Raw genomic sequence first — 11,687 nt, 5'->3', positions numbered from 1 at the left:
TGAGCGTCGTCTCACCCCAATCATTATTTTACATTTCAGATCATTTTGAAGAGAGTATCAGAAATCTGGCGTAATAAGTGCATGGGCGGGAATAGAAAGAGCAGAGTAGAATAAAAAAAAAATTAGCATAATACAATTTAGAATATGTTTGTGTATTTTAGAATTTTAGAAATTTGCATTTTAATAGTTGAGACATATATTTGTAATAAAACTAATTAGTGTTCTGGTAATAAAAATAATTTAGATTTATTTGTGTCCGCTAAAAAATTTATATGTAAGAACCCACTCGAGTTCGAGTCCTTACACTATAAGAGGCGCAAGTAAAATGTTTATGTTTGAGATAAATAATAAGTTTCATTTGATTCTGGTGATGCAATTATTCACATGCTAGAATAGATTGAAATGTGTGATAGAATATATATTGAATAACAAATTTTGAGGACAAAATTTTGTGAGGGGGGAAGAATGTAATAACCCAAACTCATAAAAATAAAATAAAATAAATAAAAATAAAAAGAGAAAATAAAAGAAAGGGAAAAGAAATTTAAAAATGGCATCAAGCAGGGACTCGTCGACGAATTAGTTTTCCTCGTCGATGAACTCCCTTTTTGGTCTCGTCAATGAATACACGTGTCTTGTCGATGAGGAATTACCGAGAGCTGGGAAAATTTAGATTTTTAGTGGATTCATCGACGAATATAATGACCTCATTAACGAATGTTCTTCTTGGCTGTGTCGACGAACTTTTTAAACTCATCGATGAAGGCTAGGTTATAAATAGGCTCTGAATCTTTTCTTCCGCAAATTCTCTCTCCTATTTCGTTTTCTCTCTTTAGGTTTTGGTTCTCCTACCTTCTTTCTTCAAATCCGGCCAAGATTTAACCCGATTCGACGACCAGAAACCACCATGAGGTTCCTAGGGAGTTTCTCTCCAAATTAGTTGGAGCAGAAACTTGATTTGGAGTTCTTAGGCACCACTCCAAAATCAGGGTAAGTAAGATATTTTTAATATTAAATTAAGTATGGGGAGTGCGTGGGCCTAGGAGATTTTAAATGATAAATATCCCAGGTTTAAACTGATTAAGTTAGGATTTTTGGAATACCGGGTTTGATTTTCTGTTTATTTTAGGCAGAGCTTCAAAAATCAGGTAAGGGGAAATAAAATTATACCAAGTTTTTATTTAAATTTGAATTGGTTATTTACAAGTATAGGAACCATATAATTATAGTATGATTTTTCGTACGATTCAGGAAATTTAAAATAATGATTTGATTATAATTTATAATTTGGAAAAAATTGTGTGGCGTGAGAATAATCATTTATAAGTAATTGATTGAGAGTACTGTTTGCTTGAGAATACTGTTGGTTGAGAATACTAACTACTTGTAAAAATCTGGTCAATTATGAATACTACTTGGTTGTGAATATTGCTTGGTTGTGAATATTGCTTGGCTGTGAACATTACTTGATGGTGAATATGAGTTGATTGTGAATACTGTCTGTTGTGAGTGTAAATGTGTAGTGAAATACTAACTGCCCTACGTGGGCCACGTATAGTGGAGTACGCAGTTGCCCTACGTGGGTCATGTATAGTGAAATACATAGCTGTCTTACGTGAGCCACGTATTGTGAGATACGAAGTTGCCCTATGTTGGCCACGTACAATGAGGTACGCAACTGCCCTACGTGGGCCACGTACTGGTAGGTATGTAGTTGCCCTAAGTGGGCCACGTACTGAGTTTAATAGATTGTGTTGTATCTTGTGTGAATGAACTGTGGTGTATATGTTTGCAGACTATGTGGAATGATTGATGTGAATGTGGGTGTATACTGGTATGTGAATTTAATTGTATAAATATTTATGGCAAAGTAAATTTCTCCGCATGAGGGCTTGCTAAGAAAGGCGAGTGCCCTGGTAATTATAGTCTGGTACCAGAGTAGAGGAAAGTTACATGTATGGGCATGTAAATTTTCCTATTCTCAAAGACTTTGCTTATGAATATAACCTCGAGATCTTACTGAGTAAGGTAAGTGCCTTGGTAGCTATAAAGGTATTAGAGTAGAGAGAAGGTACATGTATGGGCGTGTAATCTTCCCAATCCTCGGGAACTTACACTACAAATATTGGTTTTATTTGTGTGACTGCACTGTGTAAGTGCTTAGCCAGTGGTTGTTGATTAATTGATGAAGTTATATTTTATATGTGTATTAAAACTCTTCTGCCACACATTACTATAATATATTTCTTCCTTACTAAGAGGTGTCTCACCTCGAGGAATTATTGACTTTTCGGGTCCTTCAGGTGATCGAGCTTAGGAAGCACCGGTGTAGGGTTTAGAATTTTGGAGACTTGTGGGTGGTAGTAGAATTGAAATATGTATAATAATGTGTTAGAATTTCTGGTTATGTAATATATGTGGATGAATTTATTTTTTTTGAGTTGTATATATCACTTTGGTATTTTATTTGAGGTTGTTCTTTATTCTTCACTATGTGTAAGTTAAATATGGTATCAAAGACGATGATTGGTCTCATCATACACCGGGCCCCGCCTGGCGGGTTCATGGCGTGACACTATTTGCTTTGAAATTTCATCGAAATTTGGTATTAAGAACTAATTTTGTGTGTATATATTCATAATAATCATCCATATGCAGAGTCTTAAAATTAAAAATATCGAACATAAATAAGTGTGACCACATACAACACCCGTGCACAAAACTTGTTATTACTTCTAAAAGACAAAAGAAGAATTTTCAATACTCCTTTTGTTACAATTTTTAAAATACCTAAACTATCCTTCAAATGTTCTTCACTTAGACTTTAAATTCATTTAGTGTCTTTAAATGTTATAAAATGTACAAAATAGTCTCATTAAACACTTTTTTATCTTATTAAATTTCTAATGTGTCCAAATGATATGATATATCCATTCGTCTTCCCAACTCTCATTTCCTTTTGTTCTCTTCGTTTGACCAAAACAAGATTTTTTTGTATTCTTGCATGCTAACTTTTGAAGTGACCAAATTATTCTTTAAGTACTCTATATTTTTATTTAAAATTTCTTTCGTGTTAAAGAATTTTATAAAATATTAAAAACAACCCCATTAGATCTTCCCATTTTATTAAAAAACCTAATATGCGTCGTTAATATGAATAGTCACTTAATCATTCGTCTTTCTCACATCAATTCCCTTTGTTTTCCTATCCTAACCCCTAATCTTCCCATCAAATGCATTGCTTTCCCTCTTATAAAAACAATAGCAGGATAGGTGAATTCCATGTATCTAGCATACAAACTATGTGTTTTTATCATTCTTCTCTTAGACTTATTATGATATCAACCATAGAATGATATATCAGGTGCTAGAGATGTAGGTCATGATGCGTAGTGTTGGGAAAGTGAGGTCTACTCCTTTAAGGAGGTATGTTGTGGTCTTACCTTTAATATTTATATTTTTTTTATTGTTTAAAGATTCAGATTCTTATGTACCAAACGACCTCCTAAATCCATCAACCAAAGTCATTACCAGTTCTTGTGGTAAAGTTGAGCAACTAGAAACACAAAATCCTAATTTTATTGGTTATGAATCAATTTACAAGGATAAGTTTGGTGATTAAATGCATTTGTTATCTTTATGATCACCAAGCCACTAAGTTATTCTACTTCCATTCAAACAATATTTAGGATGTGTCGGTATCATTCAAGGTCATGAGGTTCGTTTAGATTCAAATGCATGCACATTTGTGTATTTATAAATTAATATATAAATCTTAATATTTCCTCATATTTAAAGTTAATGGGTTGAAGTTTATGAGTTTCTTCTTGAGAATTCCACTTGTGAGTTTGTCTACATTGGAAATTTTGAGTGAATGATGAGTGCTTATATACATGGTTGGGTCCAAGACCCAATATGTTTAAGCTTTTGGGTCAAGGTGGTATGTGTATCAAGACTATCCATGGACTCCTACGGGTTTAACAAGTGGTATCAAAGCCGACGGTTTGTAACTTTGGGTGAGGGGCGTTATAGAAAAAAGTTGAGACGTAAAACTAATTCTCTTAACGTGATAATAGTTGGAGGACCAACTGTGTGACCGAGACTAATAAGGATCATCTAGGCTTAGAAGATGGATCCTAATAGGGTCAAGATGTGGGAGGTTGGATTGGTTTGAAGGTATGTGGAATGTAATCCGAGGCATGTAAGGCGCGGTGGTAAGGCCCACTTGAGCAACTGTTGGAGAATTCGGCTTACTTCCATAAGAGAGACAGATTTTGTTCAAGAGGGAGCAGTTGGAACTCACAAGTAAGTGGGGATTGTTAAAAATTCCACTTGTGAATTTATCCCACATTGGAAAAATAGAGTAGATGATGAGTGCTTATATACATGGTTGGGCCCAAGATCTAATAAGTTTAAGCTAAAAGTTGGTAGTCACTCATGTGTATCAAGCCCACCCATGGACTCCTCCAGTGCTAACATTCCCTTAGTCACATATCATCTAAGTAATTAGTTTGGAATTTATATATATATATATATATATATATATATATATATATATATATATATATATATCTTCCTTAAGATTTAAGGAAGTGTATCTCAAATATAAGGACTGAAATCAAATAAAAAAAAATAGCTCATTTAACATCCTTAAAAAAAGTGGTTAAAAGGAAAATAATTAATATAAAAAAAATTGTTTTATGGAGTATATTATGAGATTAACTCCAAGTTTTCAGTTTAGAAATAAGATCCATCAAGAATTGAAATGAACAAAGGTTTTCATATATCTACCTTTTTTATTTTAAGAGATTATTATTGTTATTATTATTATAAGGAGCATTTTTGTTTTTTCTGTGATTCAGTTTATTAATTATTCATTTGAGAAAACAACTAGAAAAATAATAAAATTCAATAAAAGTCAAGAAAAATTCTAGAAAATTTAAAAAAAATTCAAAAAACAGAAAAATTTTCAAAAAAAAAAAGAAAAATAAAAAAAAAAAAGGAAGTGATGCTAATTGGTTTGTAGATCGATTTTTTTTTTTTTTAGAAAAAAATCTAAAGATGAAAGCAAGGTATCTAAAAACCAATTAGTTTTATGCATGCAAGATCAACCATCAAAGTTGTACATATGTCCATATGACTAACCTAGAGAAAGATTAATAGGATGTCTAGAGAAGTTTTGTGTTGGGTTTTAGAAAAGAAGGAAATATGTAACTTAGTATATGGATATTAGTAATGATATTTAAAGCTCGAAACATATCGTTGAGGCATTCAATAGTTATTAAAATTCAAGAATTGATTTTTTTTCCCTTTAAGCTTGTCTTTAGAAGTTTCAAAGTTCAGCCTTATATTTGGATTTGTGCGTAGTTTTTCTACTATATCTTTGAATCTATTATTTATTTAACTGTGTTTTGAACGTAACATATTTGCACCTTAATTTGCTGATATCACAATAAATTTTAGAAATGCTATAATTATTCCCTCCAACTTATTTGTGGAGAATATTTGAATATTACAATTTTTTAGGACAACTATTGTTATTGGTATAAACATATATTCAAAATTTATAGGTTCACTAAAATGTGAAATGCTCCAAAAATAGGGTGATGCTACCGAAATTTATAATTCATGATATGAAAGATGACGCACCATTTCCCCACATATCCTCCTATTACAAGTCATCCAGCCACCAACAAGCCATTCGGACCCTCTGGTGCGGCACCAAACTTACAGATCAGCGTTCTTTATTTTAATTTGTATGCATGTTGTGGTCTTACTTCATCTTTATTTTTTATTTATTCATATTCTAGTAGTTGGGATAATTTCAATGCTTTCTTATAGGGGATTAGTAATTTAGGCAAAAGTATCATAAATCAAGTAAAATTTAAAAATATTTTTACATTTTTTGTTTTCACAATATTGATTTATTCAAGGTTTGAAATGTTAACAATGTACTTTGAGTATTATTTCAAGCATGAGAAAAATATGAGGTATCACACAATTAGACGTTTATTTATCAAAACATATAGGGTATTAGTTTTCACTTTTGTACCCTATAATAATAGGGTATAACACGTGCATCGCATATGCTCTACACTAGTTTTCATAAAAATCTATAAAAAAAAATGAAAAACCAAAAAAATAGGAATTTATTTAATAATAAATAAAAAAAATGTGTATATTTTTTCTTGTATAATTAATCAAAACAAATGCATCCTATATAATGCAGAAAAGAAAAGAAAAAATCTCAAACATTAAAAAATTGCAACTTTTTTTCTGCTTCTTCTTCTTCTCCTCAGATTCTAGAAAAAATTATTATGAAAAAATTGATAGCAAAAATTCATAGGAAATGGGTCAAACTAAAATAATTTATCCAAGCAAATGCCCCAAATCAAAATCCCTAGTCTGAAAACTAGAGACAACCCAAATCTCCCCATTCAACTTTCGAAGCAGATCACTCCATAGACAATATCATAATTCTTATTTTGAAAATTAAAACATAAAAATAAGACATGCTCGAAATCGATCATCAAACTTCCATCAGTTTGGGTTCTTGTTAGAACATTCGATTGGCCAAACGCCACCAATATTCTTCTTCTTTGATTGCATGCGGTTCTTATTCTTGTCAATGGTGCGAAAGGGAAGGAGGGAGAGGAAGTGAAGGACTCAGCTGCTTTGAAACTCTGTGAGTTTAGAGGAAGAGAGGATTTGGCAGGGGGCTGTCGTTGGTGGACAGGAAAAAAGGTTAGAAGAGCAAATGGCTCAAATTAAAAAATAAAATGGTGCTGATTCAATCAACAAGGAATTTCAACACTTATTCATAAGTTAAGCAAGCAATACAAGTTCAATTAATATTGAAAGATTCATAAGATTATTCTTAGTAATTCAACATTTCATATTCCTGCTTGAAAGATTCAAGTCACAAGAAAGAGAAAAAAAAAACCAACTTGAAAGAGAGTCTTTTAAAGATATTTCAACTATTGAAATTCCAGATTTTTATGTGGTAGGTCATGTGTTTGAATCACAGAAGAAAACCGAAATGAATATTATGAACTACCTTCCATTATGTAATTGAGATCCAATAAGACTTTAATGTTAAAAAGAGATTATTATTATTTGAAGTTAGTTTAAATAGGTATCAAGTTAGTAGTATAGGTTAACCTATTTCAACTCTCTAAATGGTTGGATGGATCATGCAGTGATGCTTACAAGTAAAAGTGTGTACAACCTATATTAAAGGAATTTGAAAAGGATTCAAACCCTATGGATCAAATTCCTTTGAATTTGTTTGGTCCATTCTTAGATATTAAATATGGATTATATATTTTAGGTATGTAATTAAAAATTAGAACCAAAGGCAGCAATTTGTTTTTCAAAGTTTTTAAATTTGTATAAAAAAAGTTTTATTTTATTTTTAAAAAAATTTTGCATTTAAATTTTTAAAAATTATAAAAAATAAAAATTTGCAATTATTTAAAAAGTTATTTTGCACAACTAAGATCCCATGGTTTTCGATCATGATGAATGATACATATAGGAGTTTTTTCAAGTCTCATTAGGGCCTTCGGCAAGGTGATCCACTATCTCCATATTTGTTTATTTTGATGGAAGAGATTCTTTCCAGACTATTAAAAAAAAATCAAGGAAGGTATGATTGCAAATTTTTATCATCCGAGGGGAGCTCCTTTAATCTCTCATTTATTATATGCAGATGACTTGCTTGTTTTTGCTAACGGAGAAAGGAGATCTTTGAATATGCTTTTGAAGACGTTGAATTTGTATGAAAGTTGGTCGAACCAAATAGTCAATAAGAAAATATCAACTCTCTTCTTGCTCAACAAGATTAACATTTCCAAAAGAAGAGGGCTAATTTGATTAACGAGGTTTGCCGAAAGGAAAATTTCCAGCGATGTACCTTGGGGCACCTTTGATTCTTGGACACCTTACTGCTAGAATGTTTAAACCGTTGGTCTCAAAAACTCGACATAAATGGCAAGTTGGAAGATGAGGTTGCTATCTCAGGAAGGTCGTCTCATCCTTATTCAGCATGTTTTATCATGCATGCCGACTTATACTCTAGCGGCACTTTCAGTTCCTTTGGTGGTGATAAGAAATATAAACTCCATTCTCTCTTCTTTTCTATGGGGGGAGAATAATGGTAGGACAAAAAAGAAATGGTGTGTTTAGTCAAAGGTTTGTAAACCCTTAGATGAAAAAGGTGTTGGCGTAAGGGATCTTAATGACATTCAAAGATTTTTTAGCATGAAGTTTGCATGAGGACTTATGACATTAGATAATCTTTGGACCCATTTCTTTAAGGTTAAATATATTAAATTAGGTCACATGGCTTCAACCATATCTACTCCCGTAGGCTCACAGTTTTGGAAGAAAATATTGAAGATTTTTCCATAAGTATATGAGAATGTTTATGTGAATGTTAGAGAAGGAAAAACTTATTTTTGGTTTGATAAGTGGTTGAGCAGTGGTCCTCTTGCTGAGTCTTCTTATACGACCGAACATCTTGAGTTAAAGATTCAAGACTGCTGGGAGTCTGAGAATTTCGATTCTGATATGTTGAAAGAATTGGTAGGGGTTCCCAAAACAGATGAGATTTTGATGTCGTCTATAAAGCACAAAGTGGGGCCTGATGTGTATATGAGAATTGGGATTCTGATATGTTGAAAGAATTGGTAGGGGTCCCCAAAACAGATGAGATTTTGATGTCGTCTATAAAGAACAAAGCAGGGCCTTATGTGTATATTTGCAAGCCTTCCATAAATGAAAAATTTTCAACTGCCCCAGCATGGGAGGTGATAAGAATTAAAGGGGAGTAGTGCTGGTGGATGGAGTAGGTTTATCACAAACTACTTCCTAAGAAAGTTTCGCTGTGTATGTGGAAAGCCATGTTATAATATCTTCCTGTAGATGAGTGAGTGTAGAAATTGGGAATTGATATGGTCTCATGTTGCAATTGCTGCGTGAATCAAAAAGAAAGTCTATCAATCATGTTCTAAGTATGGGATCTATCGCAAGTATGGTATGGAAGAGAGTAGCGACTCTCTTAGGAATTCTAAATTTTGATGCTGAACCATGGAGGGTGAAAATTAGTAGATGATTCAGATGTGCCAAAAAGTCAATTTAAAAATGTACAGTTATCAGTTTGTTTTCTACTGTAATTTCTTAAAGACTATGGCTCAGATGTTGTCAAGCCCGTATGGAAGATAAGTATGAGTCGGGGTTTGCAATTTGGTTATCTATGAGGTTTTTGCTCGCCAAAATTGCAAACGGTATAAAGGGTTCTCTACCCTCTATAGATAAGAATTTATTGGAAGAGCTTTAGGTGAAACCGAAAATGCCGAAATTTAGAACTCCTCGAAAAGTAATCTGAGAAAAGCCTCTAGCTAGTTGGTTGAAGTTAAGTATTGATGGCTATTATAGAGGAAATCTGGGTTCTTGTGGTGGTGGTGGTATCATCCGCAACTCATTTGGTAATATTAAGGTCGCTTTTTTCTAAAAAAATTAAGTCATGTACTAACAATGAAATGGAGTTGTGGGCTCTTACTAGTGATGTTCGACTTTGTAAAGACTTGTGATATCTGAATATTTATATTAAAAGCGACTTGGATACTTACAGGACTTCTAGGAATTATTAGACGAGTTAAAAGGTCGTCATTTCTCTATAAAGCACTAGTTTAAATATGGTAATCAAGTGGCGGATTTCTTGGCTCGTCAAGGCGAAGGAGGCAACACGACGAGATATTTTACAAGTGATATGCTACTGAGTAAAATGAGAGGTCTCTTGTGTATGGATAAGCTGAGTATTCCAAGTGTTCGTCTTTAATTTGATGTGAATCATGTATTCCCAAGAGGAGGGTGAATTAAATATTTAAAAAAATTCATCTTAGGTTAAGTGCATTTGACCTAGTGTCTTTCTAAACAATCTCAATATCCCAACAATAATTAACTGAGTCGATATTTAGAAACAAATAAAGCAATCTCAATATTTTCCAATTATTCACAATATTTAAAATATAAGCATGCAAATTGCATATAAATAAAAAGCGTAGGGAAAGAGAATTCAGACACATTATTTTTATCAATGTTCAGCCAATGCTACCTACATCCTCGCCTCAAGCCTCAGCTCAAGGATTCCACTATTTGCTCACTTAACCGGGTGGAGTGACATCATTTATAATACTCCTTGCGAGGCGGAGTCTCCTGGGCTCACTTACGGGAGAAGCAAAACCAGTTCTCCTTACGAGGCAGAGTCACCTCAGCTCAATTCACTAGGCTGAGCCAAACTGGTTTCTCCTTAAGAGGGAGAGTCTCCTCGGCTCAATTTTGGAGTTAAGCCACAACCAATTCTCCTTACAAGGCGGAGTCTCTTTAGCTCACCTAACCGAGTTAGAGCCAAATTGGTACACATTATAGGATGTTGTATTCCCCTTTAGGCCACGCTTGAAATACAAAGATAATAAAATTTTGCATACAAACAAAATGCTTCTACAAAAGCAGAGATGTAGAATATGAAGCTCAATGCACTCTCGTATGATATGAAATAAGAGCTTAGTAGAGTATGGGTATTTTCTCAATCTTGTTTATGCAATCTTTGAATAAGATATATATGATAAACACTCCAAAGATCTAACCCCAACAAATATTTCTCCAAAAAATATTTTCCAATAAAAGTGGAGAACCTAGGGTTTTTGCTTTCAAATAAATTTTTGCATAAATGATTATATACGATCTTAAATTCAAAATGGAGTATGCAATAAATATTTCAAAGATCTTAAACCCTTAATTGAAATAATTTTGCTTAAGGGAACCAAGGGTTTTTTGCTCAAAATAATTTTGCAACAAATAACAGTGAGCTTTTGAAATCTTGCAATAGATGTGCAAAGATTCACAAACAATAGAAAGTTTTCTCTCAAAGATATTTATCAAGACAAAATATGTGGGAGAAACTATAATCTTACTCTTAAGGATGATTTTGAAAAGAAAAGAATGTTTGAGAGTAAATGAATTTTGTTATGAAGAATAAAGGCCCAAATGAATTATTCTTTCAATAACCTTCAAGTGCAATCAATTTGCAAATGAAAGAGATGAAAGAAAAAATTAATGCTCTCTTAAAATGATTTTCAAAAAGATAAGTGTAGAAGAGTATAAATTAATAAAGCTCAAAAATATTTTTAGAGAATTTTCAATCTAATAATTAGTTAGGAAATGAGTAATGAGGGGCTATTTATAGACAACACTCAAAATATGACCGTTAAGGACACAAAAGGTATTTTAAAAATTATTTAATTAAAAATTAAACCCGTTTAGAGCTGAAAATTTCGGGAAACCTGAGAGGGTCGGTCAACCAAGGAAGGCATCGGTCGACTGACCTCTGTTCAAAATTTAAATTTTTAAAGATGGTCGGTCGACCGTGGGAAGCATCGCTCGGTTGGCTGAAGGAGATTCTGAACCCTTTGTAGGTTCTGTCGGCTGAGGCTTCAGGCCGGTCTATTGAGTGAACAGTGTAATGCCCCGAACCTAGAAAGGGGTCCGGAGGTTTGTATTAAATAAATTGCTGATACAACATAAATACACAGCGGAAGATCTTCATAACAATTACTAAAGTAACTAAACTATCCCGATATAAATAAACAATAATAGATCTGAACTCATCAAAAACATAAATAAAA

Source organism: Malania oleifera, chromosome 6 (genome assembly GCF_029873635.1).
Source record: "Malania oleifera isolate guangnan ecotype guangnan chromosome 6, ASM2987363v1, whole genome shotgun sequence".
Lineage (NCBI taxonomy): Eukaryota > Viridiplantae > Streptophyta > Magnoliopsida > Santalales > Ximeniaceae > Malania > Malania oleifera.
This window is presented reverse-complemented; position numbering follows the sequence as displayed.